Source organism: Pelobates fuscus, chromosome 2 (assembly GCF_036172605.1).
Source record: "Pelobates fuscus isolate aPelFus1 chromosome 2, aPelFus1.pri, whole genome shotgun sequence".
Classification (NCBI taxonomy): Eukaryota; Metazoa; Chordata; class Amphibia; order Anura; family Pelobatidae; genus Pelobates; species Pelobates fuscus.
This window is the reverse complement of record NC_086318.1, coordinates 144,801,662-144,822,348: the sequence shown is the minus strand read 5'-3', so window position 1 is coordinate 144,822,348 and position 20,687 is coordinate 144,801,662. Positions and strand designations below refer to the sequence as shown.

At 41.3% G+C, this 20,687-nt stretch overlaps 1 protein-coding gene across 4 annotated transcripts in view; it reads left to right on the top strand.

Moving 5' to 3' along the window:
• Positions 1-10,407: 10,407 nt before the first annotated feature.
• IL1RAP (interleukin 1 receptor accessory protein) overlaps positions 10,408-20,687 on the top strand; it is a 280,512-nt gene continuing 270,232 nt past the window's right edge. For 3 of the 4 annotated variants that reach the window (XM_063442792.1, XM_063442790.1, XM_063442793.1), the window contains exon 1: positions 10,408-10,584. The gene's annotated coding sequence lies outside the window, so the exon portion shown is untranslated. Of the gene's footprint in view, positions 10,632-20,687 lie in introns of all 4 variants that reach the window. The other variant, XM_063442791.1, reaches the window with a different exon arrangement.

Sequence of the window (20,687 nt, the reverse complement as noted above, 5' to 3'; positions counted from 1 at the left end):
CCTACCTGATACAGCCACGTGTAAGCGCTGTACCAGAGTTAGATCCAAACTGCCACGTGGCGGCCATGCCGCAACCAAAGTAGGCCACTCCCTAGTACACAAAGTGACCAAACGTACAGGAGACATCTTTACCCCAAAATCACAAACTTTGAATCCCTTTTTAAAATTCTTAACCATACATCCTAAGGGATCCGGAATCGTTGACTGCGACGCACCCATACTTAACAATGGAACGTCGTCGACAACGAATACTATACACGCGTACTATTCAACAGTCACACCCGTTTCCTCTGGCAACAGCACCACGTGGTACGGTTACCAAGTGAAACGTACACAATAACAATAAACACTCAGGGAATTCCCGTACACACACAGCTGTTACACCAGTCACTATATAATCAATATTATGCCCTTTGGCGTAACTATACAGTCACCCACGCTATAATTCTCTATATACGAATTACCCGTCTATAACACACCCCAGTAACATCGTCTTTTACAAATAGCGGTTACAGTACGGTTAGCATAGGTCAAAGCACAAGTTAAGGTCACAATACAATTATTAGTGGTTATGGTGTTAAACATGCAATGGACGACAATGATTAGTACTTATTATATAATGTCAGTAAATATACAGGGTTATGGTACCGTGCACTATAATACAGCAACACACTATTAACACTCTCGCTAGACGGCTGAGCTCGCGCTATCTAACAAGATATACACTTTACTAAAACAATCGTTAACACATTTACAATTCCCAACTAAACTATTGGCCAGTACCTTGAATGGACTACCTAAAACTATATACACCCGTTTTGGTTAGCCACACTGCCCAATCACCACATATATAGCGAGCTAGAGAACCGAATTTACACAGGCGCCTCTTAGTCGCACTATCAAAAGTCTAGTGGGTTCCAAATTTACACGCCTTCCCACTTAGCCCAGATAGGATGAGAACTAGCGAACCGAATTTACACAGGCGCCGCTTAGTCTCCCGGTCCCTCCGACCTAGCGAACGTAATATACACCCTAGAACGCTAGTCTAGACAAGACACCGGTGTCCGGCTAGGGCTATTTACACCAGGACCCCGCCTGACTAACCAAATCAAACGGTCTGACTAAAGAGCGTTCGATCGAGCGGTGCGCCTTCGCTCCTTCCCTCCGACAGAGGGGGCAGATACACAGATTCAAAACCCCTTTGGGCCTACCGCACAATCGGTATACCCCTAGTGGGTCCTGCCGTCTAAAACAGCAGTTGTCTTACCTCCTCGTTCCTGAACCTGAGTTCACACTCATCGACGGGGACACCCCAGCACTTCTCACGTAGAGGCCGATGATCTCCTGGACAACAGACCAGTGGCGCCGAGACGAAGGGAGGTCCACGCAGAAGTTCAGGGGTGCAGCCGTAGAGAACGTGGGCAAAGATAGACCGTCTCACGCCTCTGCCTCTCAGCTACCGTTGAACGATGAGCTTCCCGGCCAATGCACCAAATGATACCGGAGAAACTGACGGAAGCCAAGCACAGAGAGATGGACACAGGTTTCTTCAGGAAGGAAGAGATTCTTTATTGGATCACCGATCGGGACTCAGAGGGACTAGCGTCACCAAAATACAGCAAAGTCTGAGTACTGAATACATAGAGTACATTCCTTATATAGCACTGTAGCTCCTCCCACAATTAACTACACCCACACATACCCTTAACCTATTTAATAAATAGAGTCTAAACTCATCCATCCGGTCTAACCACGTGGCTCATCTGATACAAAGGAGAGGGACGCGTAATTCCAGTTCTTACATTCCTGCACCTGGTCAGTACAGTGATAACAGTATCTTAGCTACGTGTAATTAACTAACTGATACTACAAACACATATACATACATATGCCTTGTGGCAATCTTAGCCTGCTAAACTTGTATTTTACTGGAATTACATCACAGTTTATGATAAAGGTGCTGGGACTTTGCAGCTGCAAACTAATAAAGACCCTTTGTTCTTCAACGACCTGTTTCTGGAGTCCTTTGGAGTGTCCTTGTTTCATCTCTGGCTCGAGTAGGTTACCACATTTTGGTGCGATTGGCTGGGAAATAAAAAAAAGAACCGGGACCCAGTTGATAAGGCATGCCCTGGAGCGGGTCTGGATTTTCCCAAGTGACTTTGGCGCCTGCTGGACCAATTGTCCAGAAAAAGTTCCTTGCGTTTCTCTGTGTTCCGCTCCTTCAGTATGGCCTAGGACACACCAGGGACTGCTTTCCACGTCGCGCAACAAGCAAACGTCTAATTCATGGTAAGGCTCCAGTCCTGTGTTTGGTAGTACATGCATATGCAATCTGACCTCTTCCGTAGAAGAGAAGGGAGGCCTGATCACCCTCCACTATCTGAATAGATGGCACTGTTACTTCTGGTATTGGGTATGTTTATATATGTATGGCTGGGTGTGATGTGAGTTGGGGTGTGTTTGGCTGCTCTCATTCAGTGTGGGCTTTGGTCAGGCAATGTGAAATACTTTACTGATAAGGGAACTTTCAAGCTGCAGGCTTGTACTGTCTGTAGAGAGGGAGGGGTGCCTGAGTGGGGGTTTGAGTAAAACTTCCAGCTTGCATAATAACTGAAAGCAGGTTTGTTCTGTTAAAGGAACTTGTTTGCATTGGTTGCCTGATTGATTCTATTATCTGGCATTATGGGAGAGGGAAGATCAGAATCCTTGGGCCCCTTGATTGTGTGGTCAATAATTTTATAGAGACGATTATGGGGTTAAAATGTATCCTAAACGGTTGATCATTTTGGCCCGTTATTTGTTCTGGTTGGCCCTCTGAAGGTAGTTTGGACTTAATTGCTCAGGTTCATGCTCTAGTAACTGGGTCCCCAGGCCATCTTAATCAGTTTCCTTACATTGACGCCTGGCAGCAAGTAGTTAAAAAGCAGCCAGATTGGTTAAAACGGTGTTCTGAAAAGTTGTTTAATGATTGCTACACTGGCTTCAGTCCCTAAATCTACCCCCACCAAAAAGCCTCCACTAGTCACTGATATGTCCTTAGGGCTAGGTCTGGTGCTAAAATTTTGCCCCTCAGAGCCCAACCTGGTCTGCCTGTCCTTGATGCTGATGGACATGTGGTTAATTAAAATTAACAGGGAATGATTTTGCAGACATTGAAATGTTGAAAAAAAAAAAAAATCTAAACCCAGATATTGATGTGGATATTTTTGATTTTCCTGTATAATTTGAAAATGCATATAGCCTTGTTGCCGATTTTCTTAAAGATCAGTTAATCAATGAGTTTGTTCTGAAAAAAACAACAAAAAAACTGTGAGAAGTTGCTTTGTTCTACATGAATTAAAGGACCACTCTAGGCACCCAGACCACTTCAGCTTAATGAAGTGGTCTGGGTGCCAGGTCCAGCTAGGGTTAACCCATTTTTTTTATAAACATAGCAGTTTCAGAGAAACTGCTATGTTTATTAATGGGTTAAGCCTTCCCCCTAATCCTCTAGTGGCTGTCTCATTGACAGCCGCTAGAGGCGCTTGCGTGATTCTCAATGTGAAAATCACAGTGAGAGCACGAAAGCGTCCATAGGAAAGCGACCGGCTGAATGCGCGCGCAGCTCTTGCCGCGCATGCGCATTCAGCCGATGGGGCGGAACGGAGGAGGATCGGAGACAGAGATCTCCCCGCCCAGCGCTGGAAAAAGGTAAGTTTTACCCCTTTTCCCCTTTCCAGAGCCGGGCGGGAGGGGGACCCTGAGGGAGATGTCTCCTGTGTAGATGGAGTTCAGTGAGGCTCTTGTTAGCAGGTTCCGGGTCGGCAGATGAAAATTCAATAGTGGCTGTTCCGTGATCCCGGCTCGCATTCAGACTCCGCCTCCACCTTTGCGTAATCACGCTTCTGTCTACGCGTTTCGCCGTTCTCAGACGGCTTCGTCAGGACGTGATGTGCTGGAGTCCGTTCTCACTTGTACAGATTTTTATGTGACCAGTCTCAAATGTAATTGGTTCGATCTTTCAGTCCTAATTTGCATATATATGGTGTCCCAGAGAAACCAACCGGATCAGCAAGCATATCATATTGTAAATGAAAAGCTGCTTCACCTTCGTTTTTCATGGGGATTTAACTCCTTATGCGCAAGTTTATACATACATCCCTAAGGACATATAAACTCTTTGTATGTCACACATAAAATTAATTTACATGTAATCAAATTAAAACAAATATTTATACACAATTAATAAAATACATTTACAATCCAGCATATTTTTCATATATTTCCTTTGTATTGCATGATATTTCCTTTTTACATGATTTTTTATGGAGAAAGAGAAAATAGAATACATATGTTAACAATATTAAAATTTCAGAATAGTTGTTAATAATATACTTATTGAATTATATTCATTTCCACACTGGATCCATCACACACATAAATTCTTAAAGTGACATAGTGAAGTCCCATCAGTGCATACTATCTTATATATACATAACTCTAACATATGGTATATTTTAGATCTAGGTAGATAGTTGCTCCATACCCTCTTTTCTAAAAATATATATAACTTATAAAGAGACATCTAATCCAAAAAATGACAAATCTCAAAATCGTTATTCAGTCCATTAGGAACGAGGGTGTTAAGCTCAAATATCCACCTCATCTCAGTTCGGCCTAGATTTTGAATGAAATTGCTCCCCCTCCAATTTCTATTTATTTGTTGAATTCCCATAAATTCCAAAAGGGAGGGATCAGAATTATGAAACTCTTCAAAGTGTAAGGAGACTTGATGTTGTTGAAATTTTCTCTTAATATTATATGTGTGTTCACATATTCTAATTCACAATTGCATGGTAGTTCTACCTATGTACCTTAGGCCACATGGACAGATCAACATATATATTACATTCTGTGTTCGGCAAGTTATAAGTTCCTATAATTTGTATACCTTTCTATTTACTGTAAACTCTTTAATGCACTGTTTTTCACTCTGTGTGTTACGACAGGCATTACAGTTGCCACATCTAAAAAAAAACTTTAATTGATTTAGAAAATTAGGTTTAACTGTAGTCATATTTTGGACGTTATCGGTTAGGATTCTTTTTATATTCTTAACTCCTCTATGTATTATTCTAGGATTAGAGGGTAAGAATCTTGACAAAACTGGATCTTTTAATAACCAGTGCCAATGTTCAGAAATGATCTTTCTGACCAGTTCCTCCAAACGGTAGCACAGTTCTTGACCTCCCACATAGCCTCTGAATCATATCTGTATCTGTCCCAAAAGAGGTAGAATGGAGGTTATTTGTTGTTAAGGACCTCATGGATGCACCCTCACTACCTCCAGGAATCATAGACACCTCTGGTATATGGGCTGAACAAAACCCCCTTGTTCTTTCCCTAAACAGGCCTCTGGTCCACATTGAACTGAAACCAGGCTTGTCCCCGTCCACTAGAGCCAGTACCAGAAGGGAAAGACAATGTGAAGTAAAGAAGAAAGACGTGAAGTGAAGAAGAAAGACAATGTGAAGTGAAGAAGAAAGACAATGTGAAGTGAAGAAGAAAGACAATGTGAAGTGAAGAAGAAAGACAAGGTGAAGTGAAGAAGAAAGACAATGTGAAGTGAAAAAGAAAGACAATATGAAGTCAGAAGTGGAAGACAATATGAAGTCAGAAGATGGACGGCAAACACCCAACATGAGAGAATTGCCACCCCTGATCAGACTTATGACTGAGCCAGTAGAGGAGATGACTTTGCGGGCATGGCAGACTACCAATCTGTTCAGGACCTCAGGGTAGTCAACAAGGAAGTCATGACAATTCACCTGGTGGTGCCTAACCTAACCTAACCCCCATAGGGCCTTTTACTAGGAATGGGGCCTACGCAATTCTTGAGAAAAAGATATCAAGCATTCATCTATAATTTTGGCACTACTCAAAGTGGTCTGGGCTCTTGCCCAAGTTAGCATTATCCATTGCTGAGCCCACCAGAAGGGCAAAGCCTATGTGACTATAAGAAACAGGTTGGTTGACGGCACTGCAAAACATGTTGCTATAAAAGACTCTGTACCTCAGTCAACCCTTGCCCTGCTGTTCCTGGTATCCATCTCTGACTGGTCACCCCTATATAGCCTGCATTGGCTGCAAACATTGCCTGTCTACAGTAACACAAGCAGTGGCCAGAGGATGCATGGAATGTGCCAAAATAGCCCTGACAAGGACCAAGCCAACAACCAGGGAATCAAACTGTTGGAGCATTACCTATATCTGATTTGCTCATTGACTTTACTGTTATGTCAGAATTTGGTGAATTCCGCTAAATCCTTGTCAACGTATGCTCTTAGTCTGGCTGGGTAGAAGCCCGGCCCACCAGAATAGAAAAGAAGAAACAACAAAAGGAAAAAGTGGTCCGTTTCCTGCTTACTGAAATAATGCCAAGATATGGAATCCCGATAACGGTTGGGTCTGACAATGGCTTAGCTTTTGTACACAAGTGTCTGCAGGAATTAGCCACCAGCCTCAGCTGTTCCAAGTCAGGAGCAGCCCCACAAAACTCATCGGTCTCTCTCTTCCCTTTGAAATCATGTACAGTTGACCACCACTGATTGTCCTAGACCTTAAAGGGGATATCCACCAAATAGGAGGAGAGTTCACATGCTAAGTAGTACACCGTGAAAGTTGCTGAGATCACCCCGTGGATATACCACTCCAGAATCAAGCCTACTTCTGCTCCATGGGAAGTAACATTTGTTGATCTTGACAACCCTTTGAAACTCCATTTTAAGAGAATAAAGATACTTGTTGGAGAAAATATCAACAAGTAGGTGTTTTGATGGCCATAATAATGCCTGACCACCTGCCATCGATGGAAAGCCGAGGACCCCAAAAAGAGACCTCGTGAAGCTGAAGAGAATCAGAAGTACTCTTTACCCTGCAGCCCTCACATCCGGAAGCTGAGGTGCCGACGCACGGCCGAAACTTCTTCAGAATCATCTGCTCTTCTGGAGTTTGTGATGATATTAATATTGAATAAATGATCTGAGTCCACATGTACTGAGGTAGCATGGGACAGGACTTATACGTTAAACAATAAGTAAATGTGCCCTAAGAATAGGGATTGCACAAATGGTGGGTATAACTATTGCTCCTACTGGGATCATGTGGGTTGGGCAACCTATAGATCAGATTCCCTACCTGCGAGTCTGCAGACAATAATGGCCACATCTAGTTGTGGTCCCGGCACTTGTAACTCTTGAACCTGACACTGTTTAATCCCCTGGTATTCCTATACAAATGGGGCACCTTCCATGGTTTGCAGATATATGGCCCGGGAACCATATTATATTTGAATATTGAAATTGAAGTCTTAAATACTGAGACCCACCAGTTTTTCAATCTTTTTATGAAGAGATAGGCTAGTACCCTGTCCCAAATCTGAAGGGTTGTTAAAGCACTCCCTAATTCAGAATGAGTGGATACGTGAATCTGGTCCTGAATTTGAGACTTTGGTATGTACTCTCACGTGTCTGGAGCAGCAAACATATAATTCTTCTGATAGGTCTACCACCTGGTTATCTGCAACCATTGCAATTGAACCATACCCTAGTCCCCTTGGTAATTACCCACATCTAAAAGATGTTTGGACCGATTTGTCTGCAAGGTCCACCTGTAGAGCACCCAATAATATGTATTGGATTTGTGGCCTTAAGGCCTACTCTGAACTCCCCAGAGATTGGTCGAGAGACTGTGTTCTAGGAACTTTGAAACCTCCCTTCTTCTTGCTTCCCCTAAGGAAGGGCGAGATCCTTGGATCCTTGGTGTATGCATAGCTCTTAAGGCCACAAAGGACACTGACGATAGGTCAATGGAAGGATAATGAGTGGCCCCCCCGAACTAATAATTTATTATTATGGTCCTGCTACATGGGCTGAGGATGGAACTTATTGTCATCATACCCCTATCTACATGTTGAATCAAATAATCAGGTTACAAGATGTAGTTAAAATTGTGACCAATTTTGGCCAAACAGAATACCAGAATGTGGTCTGCTATCTATCAGAACCGCCTAGCCTTGGACTATTTGTTAGCCACTGAAGAGGGTGTATGCGGAAAGTTTAACTTGTTTAACTGTTGCCTTAAGATTGATGATGAAGGGAAGGTGTAATGGTATTCATTAATTAATGACTTTACATCATAAAGAAAGCATAGTTAGTGTAATGCTTTGGAGGCACCACTAGGGACAGTTTGTATGAATCCATACCACGAACTTTAAAAAATATTAATGTTGTTCCTTATTGCTTAATTATAATATATTAAAAGATTAATATTTATATTTAAGTCACGACCACAACAGAAGGCCATAAGTGACCATGTTGATAAAATAAGGACAGTGGCCCACATTCCAGTACAGACATGGAACGGACTAAACCATAGTGGTTGGTTTACAGGATGGTTTCATTCATTTGGGGATCTGAAAACTCTAGTGGGAGAGTTCTACTCCTGATGGCACTTTGTATGCTACTCCCATGTTTGATTCTGTTGCTGCTCGTTCCCTCCATATTATAATTGACGCTACTATAGAAAGGAAAACAGCAGCTCATGTCCTTGCCCTTTGAAGGTATACACCCCTTAATCAAGAAAATCCTGTGTAACCTCACTTGCCTAGAATCCAACACTAGATTGGTATGGTATGCATATCGGCCACCTGTATCCAGGTGTTGAAGCATCAAAGGAGGGAATGTGGTAGAAGCTACAGGATGTTCAAGAAAAGTTCAGTACTCACATGGTTAAAACCACTGTGCAACTATCTTGGACCAGGGCGCATGTATGGAATGTCAGGAACGCCCACTATTAGATAACATGTGTAAGAGATACATTTTAGTTTAATAATTGGATGTAACCATAGTAATGTAGGTGTACTTTCTGTATTCTCTCTATACGTATGGAAAAAGTCATTTACAGTATATATTCATTGTTTGGAAACTGACCAGTGCCCAGTACAGCGTGTTGTTTATGATAAAGGTGCTGGGACTTTGCAGCTGCAAACTAATAAAGACCCTTTGATCTTCAACGACCTGTGTCTGGAGTCCTTGTTTCATCTCTGGCTGAAGTAGGTTACCACACCATAACACGTTCATTGAAGTTACATTGCTATGATGCCAGGAGCTTGCAGGGAGCTTTGCTACCTTTTTTATAAATGAGGAGCTACTGATTGGCTTTGAGCGTCAGCTGACTGCTCTAGCCAATCAGCGACGCCTCTGCCTGGCAGTACTCTGCATTTCTTCAAAGGCACCCCAGCCAGGCAACCTCCTGGCTCCATAACAACTTCATTTCGATTAAGTTGTTAATCTGCCCTGAGTGTTCCTTTAAAGGAAAATATATATTTTGAAACAGTTTTGTAGATATACCCTCAAGGAAAACATATTGTCTCTGGTGGTATATATAAAAAAAAAACTGCTGCCAAAAGCTGCAGAACTGTTTTCTGTAGGCAGCCTCCACTGCTTTGAGCTACAAGCACATGGGTGCACACTGTCCCATATCTCCTAACATTAAGTTGGTGGACCTGAGAGGGGGCGTTGATGGTTATTCAATTCACATCACTGGTGACACCCTTAATAAAAAAGGAATAGTAGCCAACTGAAAGATTATAGGGAGGGAGGGAAGAGGGTGCATGCTTGCAGAGCATGCCTGACACTTCCATTAGCTCTGTGGAATTTTTATACAGAAATCAGCACTTTTATAAACCATCACAAACATGACAGACTCCAGACACATAAAACAGAGCTATTCTAAAGTGTTTTATGTGGCTGGTGTGTTCTATTAAAATTGGGTTTACTCAATGTGAAGAACTGATTAGGGAGTTGCGTAGGTATGGTTAAATTGTAAAAAAAAAAAAAGCTAAATCTCCAATTTAGGCATTTGGTCCAGAAATGTGCCATCCCCTTGCTAATTCTAGTTTAATAAACCCCTGTATTTATTAGTAAACGTGTTTTACCACTTTCACAGGCAAATACAAATCCTAAATATGCAACAATCAGGCCATCAATTGCATCAACACTAAATTATATACACAGCATATGCAAATAAAATTAAAGAAGAAAAAAGTTTAGAATTGTTGACAGTGCAGTGAGCACAGCGTGGAATTCACGCACTTAGCACGGAAACCCTGCATTGCATAATGTCTTCCACTCCATTTCCTGTTTATCAGGGGCCAATTGTTCGTAGTGTGAATCATGATCTAAAAAAAAAAAAACATAACACTAGTTATTATATAGTTACACTCAATCTGGCAGCTTCAATTCTGCAGCAACAGCCACCACCTACTTCTTAACCCCACCCCTTAACTCTGAGCATGTTGGGCAGATCCTCCAGTTAGTAGCGTCAGCTGGACTGAACCAATCGGGCTACGCGGGGGGAGGTGCCGCAGCAGCGAACATTGAAGAGGCAAAGAGGAGAGCGAAAAGTGTCATGGAAAAGTGGCTGGGTGACCCGCGGCGGGGCTGCGGCTGAGGGGACTGGCTGCTGCAGCGTGAACCGCAGGACAACTTCCTTGTGGAGCTGGACTGGTTTGGGGTGGTGAGCAAAGCCCGGATCGGGAAGGTGAGAAGCTGACACGGATATCTACTCCTGGGGGAGGAGGTCACTTAGTAAGTGCACCGATGGTCCAGGTGATGGAAGCAGTGTGGCTGTATGGCAGTACATATTATTATCACTGGCACTGCCATCTAAATATTGAAATATCTTTTATGTAAGGAGACTGCATTCTCCAGAGAGCTGCATTGTAGAGTCTATATACCCTGAATTAGAGAGGGTCTATGGGAGCACAGTGGATGGGACTTCTTAATATTTTACACAATAATTTACTGCTTCCATTTCTCTGGGATGTATTTAGTAAGGAGTAAATTGAAGATCTTACTTGGGCAGAGTGCTAAATGTGAGGCAGACACGTCGTATGGTTTCTCTGGCGATTGCTCCAAAATCAGATCTTTGACCCAGTATGTCTCCATATTTTGCTTTGCAAGTGTGGCATTATTAGCTATGTTTATCAGGGCAAAATAAAAATCTAAATAATCATGGTATTATGTGGCACAGTGCGGATAATTTATTATCATGATAACCAGTGGAATGTCTATCAGAATGTAGAACTTTGACCAGAGGTGCACGTTTCATTTTGCTTGATAATATATATTGACATATCTGTGTTATGGTGAGAGATGCTAACTTCTGATCATAAACATGATTGTTGAGTTTATGCTTCACTAAAAATACAGTGGACGAAACTCCTGTTTATTAAGTGCCAATATTGGTGCCACCTGATTGTGTGAAGCTCTGTATGAGCCTGTTATGTTATGCCTTCCCTTTCATATTTTTAGTGGATGGTTTGATTGACTGCATGATTCCTGTGCATTGGAGGTGGACTGGAAAACATGAACAAATCCAGCTCCACTGTTTTGATCCTTCACTATATTACATTGTCTGACTGTTTTTAGCTGTGTTTTTATATAAGAAGTATGACTTGGAAAAACGTGCTCAAGTAAGATAAGATCATTTTACTATTTGTTTACTCCTGTGCTTGAAGAAAACTCCAATATGAAATGACCAATAAATACATGAACTGAATTTGCCCCTCAAAGCTACTTACCTGGGCTCTGACTGTATGGAATTATCAAAGGTTCCAAGAGAGATCTTAACCACAGCTTTGCAGGCCCTTAAGATGACAGAACTGTTAACTGGTGAAGGTGTTCCTGGGACACTAAGTGATGCATCTGATCTCATTGTGTCACCTTCATATCCCAGTTTCTCTTCACTGTAACAGATCTGACTGTCTTCAAGCTGAATTAATATTTTTCTACAGGTATACTAGCGAGATGAATGAAGAGGAGCATCTCATGCTTGCTTCATCACAGTTCCAGCTACTATTTCTCAAACAGCTGTCATATTGCCTCAATACTAACAGTTTTTCACAGTGACAGTGTAAAGCACCCTTTTCTGATGAAAAAAAAATTACAGGAATAGTGGTGTGTATGTATCCCTTTTTGTTGCTGATTTCTATTTTTGGGTGTTTAAAATGTATCGCAAGTAGGTCAAGCAATGTTAAGCTAGTCTCTTGATTTACATGGTTAAACCAAGGTCACAGAAAAAAAAAAAGAATAGGAATCGTTTGTGGGCCATGGGGTGCTCCCTAAAAGAGTTACAATGTCTTCTAAAGCTTCATCTGCAAATGTAATGGAGATGGTTAACCCTTTCCTTCTTGCAGTAGAGAGTAGGGAACAAATCCCTTAACCCTTTAATTCAAATGGAGATAGGGTTCACAGAGTCAACTTCTTAGACGACTTGTTTAAATCTGTATTCGGTGTGTTTTTCATGTATGCTTGCGTATTTATACAGTTTGGCACAACCTCCCAGAACATTATTTGGGAGATGATGTAAGCATTCTTGTAGCCTCATTGGAGGTTAGATGACTTTATTTTTAGTTACTGAGAATTGTTTTCCCAATTATATGAAAAGGCAAACGTAATATTAAAGTTTTTTTATACAAGGAAAGTCGATTGCAGTACCTCTATACTCGGCTGTGAAATAATTAGCTGTAGGAACATAAGGAGTTGTGTCATTGTACAGGTAATTGAGTTTCAAGGATTTGTCAACTGCTTTGTGAAATGCTTAAGTAACCACGTATTATTAGATACTGATTAGTGCTCTCATTTTTATACTGTCTGCGGTTAATGGAAGATGGATTGTCTTCATATTTTTGTTGCATACTAGACTAAAGGTCCCCTAAAATATTTAACATTTCAGGATATCCACACGAGCAGCGTACATCAGCTTGTTGTCATCTGATATGCTTCTGAGAAACTGCACTATCTTAGTCTACATTTCCGTGCTGAATTTGTTGTGCATCTTCTCATGGACATTTGTAGGCTCATATTATAAGGGACCTTATTCACACTTGTAAAATTGTAACAGTTTGGCAAAATGTAGAGAGAAGATGGACTAAGGAACGTGATATTTTCTCTGAAGCATGAAGTTTAACCATTTTTGTTCAGGCTTCATATTAAGGCTTTGGGAAGGGGGGCTGTTGAATCTGCTTGTAAACAAGTTGATAGTTGCAATGTTTTCTGTCTTCATTTTTTGTCGAAAAAGAAGAGGCTTTATAAAACCATAAGAAAAGCACATGCTGTTTAATCCTCTGCTTGCATCTCTTCTCAGCAGGGAGCCAATGGGGGGCGAGCGTACAGACACACTCAGCATTCTGATTGGCCACCTGCTGGAAAGAGACGCGACTAAAGGATTAAGCAAAAGGACATTATTTCCCATATATGTTTTATGTGAAAATCACATATTTTAAATAAACAGTGAACTGTAGATTGCCTTATCCACAGAGACTTATTACTAACTTGGGATAAAATAATATATGTTACTGTATGTCTCTGAAGAATTCTCGTTCCCCTGCCTCTATCCCATTTTGGGATAAATGGTTAATCTTTTAGCTATGGGTTACGATCAGCCAGGGAACATCTTGTAATATTGTTAAAAGGAACCAGAGAATTAATCGAACCTCTGAAAAAGCTTTGATTGCAGTTGAATAAGGGAATTTCTAAAATTATCGAATTTTGTTTCATGCTGCTTGAGTTATGTGTTGGGCAGAAAACTGCATATATGACCTAATCCTTTTTTGAGTTCATGAAGTATATCACTGAAGGTAAATTAATACGGGTGGTGGTTTGCTCTGTAAACTTGATTTATAAAAGACTAATAACATTGATTCTTCCCCATAAATGGGATGTTTTTAATTTGGGGTCAGCTGGATATAAAGGTAATCGAATGGATGCAGGCAGCATTACTATTTTTTTACTTTATTACTTAAATGGTACAGCTGCAGCGCTTCTCAGAATTTTTGATCAAAAGGCCTTTTTTTGTGGCTTGCTCGGTGGGATCTAAGTTGGAAAATATAGTATATAGTTTGAAACTATAGAGGTGATGGCTAATTCTTCAGTGCAGCTGTCATGGACTGTCTTTCTATTGTTGTTGAGTGTCTGTCCTTTTTTTGATGATGTGTGCAACAGTTGAGTTGCCAAAATTCACTTTGACCTGTTAACTGATCAATCATGGTGATGACTGCGGCACTTATGGCACTGCTGCTAAGGTTGATTGGCACATTATTGCATTTTATTTTTATTTTTTTTGGGAATGATGGTTATTTAGCTTTCGTGTTAAGAGCTTGTTGGGCTGACCATCACAGGACCCTAAATACTTAAAAGTGCCATTTATTTCAGATGGTTACAATATTTTGATTACTGGAATAACATAATAATAATAAAAAAAATGTTATCCATTATCAAATAACAGTCTTTCACAATGACATCGAGAGGGAAAACATTTCTCAAACAGATTTTATTTATAAGAAATGTTCCTCTAGTTCCTGGTACTTTGGCAGCGTCCTTTCTCTGTACGGTATGTGGGCATCGTCTCATTGTGCTTTAATTATGTGTGTGTGTGTGTGTGTATGTATGTGTGTGTATATATATATATATATATATATATCTCTATAATCTTTTTAATTGTGTATAAAGTTCAAGTTCTATACTTCCGGACAGATGTAAAAGTTGCTCATCACTACAAATCTGAAGGGTATCTTTGCATACTCTCCAGGAGTGAATTTCTACTTGCCAGGGCTAAAAGAAACCACAACAAAGATAGCTCTTTGAATTTCCTTGTCTTCATTATTATTTATATTTTTCATCAATTCGCTCATAGCTGTGTACTGTTGTGTTACAGGCATTGGAGGGTAATCAATAGGGCATGTGGGGGTAACAAGCACCTTTTTTTTTTTTTTTTAAATGATATCTAATCATGTCAAAACTCTGGGGTATCTTTGAAAAACAAAAGCCCCATAGGCCCTTATAGATCTCTGTAGGCACCCATTCCCTGTGGATTTTGCCTGATCCTGGATATTCTATAATTGGGAGACCGCATCAAGGGGTAATGTCAGACCTCTTTAAAGTAGTTATTTCCTAAATATGTGTATATATAGGTATGTGGTGTTGACCAAGGTGTGACCTGTCATTGGGTTGAGTAGATGTAGTTTAATGGGCATAGTCCAACAGTTTGGATGACAGTCTGATTTTAAGATTCAAGTGTTTCTCCATCTTTAAACCTACAGAGTCTATTAAAGCTATGAAATATTCTGTAACCGGTAGTGTCATTTGAACTGTGTCAGTGTTTCAGAAAAAAATCTAAGTAAATTTGCATTGGAGGCATTCTGTGACTGCAGCTATTTTGATTTGAAGGTGTGCGTGTTTGTGTGTGTTTGTGTGTGTGTGTGTGTGTGTGTGTGTGTGTGAGACACACTTCAGACTGCCTAAAACAAGGTTGGCTTGCTGAAGTGCTTTAGGGATTAACCGCTTTTCCATCTGTCTTATTTTAAAGTGCTGATTTCAAGAGAAATCTGTAGTTTTATTAGCTCCCTTGTCAACAAGACAGTCAGGAGGGATTCCTTTCTCATTAACATAGAGTACTCCCTCAATGTTCAAGCAACGACTTCAATGCTTCTCTATATGCAGATTATGACAGTTGCCACTAGATTAGAGGTAAGTAACGTATTTTAGTCTGGGGCACAGAGGGCCATAAATCCTAAATTAAAAATCAACACTCTAATGTTGGATGTAAGTGGTTATTTATTTATTTTTTATATTAAATCTAATGTTAGAGGGTTCCTTTGTTCCAAGACACTTCAGTATTATTATGCTCAGAGCATGTATCAAGGTTTCTAAGTGGATTAATTATAGGAACAGTCCAAGCACCATACCCGCTGCTGTAGTGGTTATGGTTAGGTGACAGTAGTGCCTTGGTGCCCTCCCACATTAATTAGTAATACCATTTAACAGTTTGAAAATTTACTTGGTGTCCACCTGGCAAACTTCACTGTCTTCCCAGGATCCGGAAGTTCCTGCAAAGAGCTTTTGTTCTCTTAACTGACCAGCAGTGCTGGCATCATCTGAGTGCACTCCGCCAATAAGTGTCTTCCTCAAGTGGTTTGACTGCTTACTGTGGAGGGGTGCCAGGGCATGCCAGGCACCATAACTACTACAGTGGGCTTCAGTGCTTATGGTGCATTGAGTGCTAATTAAAGGGGCACTATAGTCACCAGAACAAAAACAACTTAATGTAGTTGTTGTGGTGTCTACTGCTTGCCTGATTGTGCCTATTGCCTGCCCTGCAGGCTTTTTAACCCCTTCGCGCCGTTACGACGTGCTATGCCGTCACGGCGTTTATGGGCTTAAACGCCTTCACGACGGCATAGCACGTTGCCGCGTTTAAGCCCACCCACATGTTCCCGATCCCTCCCAAACTGCAGATCGCGGTTGGGGGACCTGCCTGGCAACCCAGGCAGGTCCCCTGTGGCCAATCCGCAGTGATCTGCAGTTTGTGATCGCAGTGACAGCCAGTCACTGCGATCACTGTTACAATGTGTCAGCCAATGATTTTAAATCACTGGCTGACACATTGTCTCTGCCCCTCTCCTCACCTCACTTCGATCTGAGAGAGAGAGGCAGAGAGATCGTTGCTGGAGAGTCCTGTGTCCTGAAAATTGTTAAAAAGAAAGTAAAAGTTAAAAAAATAATAATTTTTTAACCCTTCCAGTGCTGGTCACAGCATTTTACACTGTGATCAGCCTGTTTAGGGATTTTAGTACATTTGTACTATTATTCATTTTTTTTTTTAGGGTCAAAAAAATTTTTTACATTTTTTTTTGACCCTTTGTCAGCCGCAGCAACCCAAATCACCCTTAACCCTTTCCCCGCTGCCGTGATCACTGTACTGTACAGTATCGCTACTGTACAGCATTGTACCAGTGATCACTGTGATCAGAGGGCTCTCTGATCAGGCTGACTTTTTTGGGGGGGTTATTTTTATAAAAAAACATAAAATAAAATAAAAATTAACCCTTTCTGTACTGGTCGCAGCAGCCTAAACTGCGATCAGTACATTTATTTTATTTTTTGTGGGTTTTTGAGGGTGGGTAGTAGGGTGTTAGGCAGGTAGGAATTTATTAATTTCCCCCTTTTTTTTTTTTAAATTAATTATTGAGTAGTCCCCCCCTAGAATGGCACGACACTACTCGGCCGAGGAGGCGTACGCCATTCTGGCAGGCAGTGATAGTGACACTCTGCAAGATAGTGACACTATCACTGCCTCTGACATTGAGGCTATGAGTGACTCCTCTAGTGATGGTGCCCCACCACCACCACCAAGAGGACGCTCAGCAACCCCAATGCCAGATGGAGACTGGGTGCCCCCAAACCTGACGGCCCCAGATATTCCCCCATTTACGGCGACCCCTGGCATCACGGTTATAGTGGATGCTTGGGAGCCCCTCAAATATTTTGATTTGTTTATGTCAGAGGACGTATTTCAGTTATTGGTTGAGCAAACCAATTTATTTGCCAACCAATATCTGACTGCGAATCCGGGGTCACATTACAATCGGCGTAATATGTGGCACCCCACGGATCTCGCAGAAATGCGCAAATTTTGGGCCCTAACTCTAGTTATGGGCATTGTCAAAAAACCGAGTATCAGGTCCTACTGGTACAAGCACCCCATCCTGGCGACCCCTCTTTTCCCTGGGGTTATGAAGAGGGATCGCTATGAGCAGCTGCTGCGTTTCCTCCACTTTAACGACAACACACTGTGCCCCCCAAGAAACGACCCATCGTTTGACAGGCTGTACAAAATTCGGCCCCTAATTGAACTCCTGTCAGACAAATTCTCCCAAAATTATGTCCCCGAAGAAAATATTTGTATAGATGAGTCCTTAATGAAATTTAAGGGCAGATTACTTTTTAAACAGTATATCCCTTCTAAACGGTCCCGATACGGTGTAAAATTTTATAAATTGTGTGAATCAAAATCTGGCTATACATGGGCGTTTCGTATTTATCAGGGGAAGGATAGCCATCTTGACCCACCAGGATGCCCTGATTCTGTGGGTACATGTGGCAAGATAGTATGGGACCTAATCCTTCCCTTGTTAAATAAGGGATACAGGCTATGGGTCGACAACTATTACACAAGCATAGAGTTATTTAAAACTCTATTTTGCTTTGAGACCGTAGCCTGTGGCACAGTGCGCAAGAATCGTAGAGGTTTCCCCCAAGCCCTGGCAAGAGGTAGACGCAGTAGAGGCTCCCTTTCAGCGCTCCGCCAGGATGAGTTGCTTGCCCTTCGGTTCACCGATAGGAAAGATGTGTACATGTTGTCTACAATGCACGACGAAACTTCAGTGCCAGTGTCTGTGAGAGGTGGAACTGAGCAGCTGGAGAAGCCGAAGTGCATTGTGGATTACAGCAAGTTTATGGGGGGAGTAGACTTGGCTGATCAGTGCATACAGCCCTATCTGGTGAACCGGAAGAGTAGGACCTGGTACAAGAAAATTGCAGTCTACATAACCCAGATTGCAATTTTCAATGCCTATGTGCTTTATAAAAAGGAAGCCATAGGTAGACCATGCCCATTTCTAGAGTTTATGGTCCAAATTTTGTCCCAAATTATATTTGCCCAGACCCCAAATCCTAACCCTCCTTTGGAATCAGAAGATGTCCAACGACTTACCAGCAAACATTTCCCTTCCCGAATCCCCCCGACATCCTGTAAAAGGTCACCCCAACGAAGATGCCGTGTTTGCTGGAAAAGAGGAGTCCGAAAGGACTCCAGTTATTATTGCCCCTCCTGTCCATCCCTACCCGCCCTCTGCATAACAGACTGTTTCAAAGTCTACCATACAGAGCTGAACTACTAAATCACTCTGTATGGTACTTTGGCAGTTTGTTTGCTTGATTTCCCTGGATTCCCTGACCTCGGCTTGTCCTGACTATGCTTCGTTAGCTGCCTGTACCGACCCATTGGCTTGTTTTACCGACTACTCTGATTTCTGGATTCCCCTGACCTTGGCCCGTCCCTGTTTATGCTAGCCATTCTAAAGTGGCTACACCAAACAACTCAAAATACTACATTTGTAGTACTTGAAATGTGCCTTCTCAAAAAAAAAAAAAGCAAAAAACTAATCACAGGGTTAATGCTACAGTATCTGAGTCAAAGATCTATCTGCCTCTCTCTGCCTTCAGATCAAAGTGTATGTGGGAGTACTGTACTATTCCTGTGATATACTAAAAACCTGGAAACATTGTACATGTAGGTACCGTTATATTCAGAAGACAGTGTTAAATCAAAATACTGAGGTTTTAGTGCACTAACTAATACCAGGATTATGACATTTCTAGTGAAAATGCAATTTATGTGATTAAAAAGACAAAAATAAAAGTAGAAATTGCTACATGGGCCCATCATTTCTGTTAAAATGGCTAAACCAAACATCTCAAGGTCTGCCATTTGTTGTACTCTGGGTTGCCTACTTTTGAAAATGGTATGCCATAACGGTGGAAATGGTATTACCCAGGCTGCCATGCTCTCTAAATAGCCACATAGGCCCAGCAAATAACTTTGTCAAACTTACAAGCTAAAAGGACATCTAATATATTTCGCTCTGTACTTATCGGAAAGAATCTGAAATAATGATACGTGGGGGTACCGTTATATTCAGAAGACAGTGTTAAATCAAAATACTGAGGTTTTAGTGCACTAACTAATACCAGGATTATGAAATTTCTAGTGAAAATGCAATTTATGTGATTAAAAAGACAAAAATAAAAGTAGAAATTGCTACATGGGCCCATCATTTCTGTTAAAATGGCTAAACCAAACATCTCAAGGTCTGCCATTTGTTGTACTCTGGGTTGCCTACTTTTGAAAATGGTATGCCATAATAGTGGAAATGTTATTACCCAGGCTGCCATGCTCTCTCAAAGGCGAAATAGGCCCAGGAATTAACCTTGTAAAATTTCCAACTTTGAAATGGACATCTAATATATGTGTCCCTGTGACTTCCCCCAAAAAACAGAAAATCCGGTACATGGGGGTACCGTTATATTCAGGAGACAATGTTAAAAAAAATTTGTGAGGCTTTGTTGCAATAACTCATACCAGGAATAAGAAATGTCCTGTGAAAAGTGAGTTCATGTGTGGAAAAAAGCACAAATAAAACTATTACCGCTATGTGGGGCCTTCATTTCTGATAAAGTGGTTAGATCAAACATCTTAAAATGCACCATTTGAAATACTCTGGGTTGCCTACTTTTGAAAATGGTATGCCATAATAGTGGAAATGTTATTACCCAGGCTGCCATGCTCTCTCAAAGGCGAAATAGGCCCAGGAATTAACCTTGTAAAATTTCCAACTTTGAAATGGACATCTAATATATGTGTCCCTGTGACTTCCCCCAAAAAACAGAAAATCCGGTACATGGGGGTACCGTTATATTCAGGAGACAATGTTAAAAAAAATTTGTGAGGCTTTGTTGCAATAACTCATACCAGGAATAAGAAATGTCCTGTGAAAAGTGAGTTCATGTGTGGAAAAAAGCACAAATAAAACTATTACCGCTATGTGGGGCCTTCATTTCTGATAAAGTGGTTAGATCAAACATCTTAAAATGCACCATTTGAAATACTCTGGGTTGCCTACTTTTGAAAATGGTATGCCATAATAGTGGAAATGTTATTACCCAGGCTGCCATGCTCTCTCAAAGGCAAAATAGGCCCAGGAATTAACCTTGTAAAATTTCCAACTTTGAAATGGACATCTA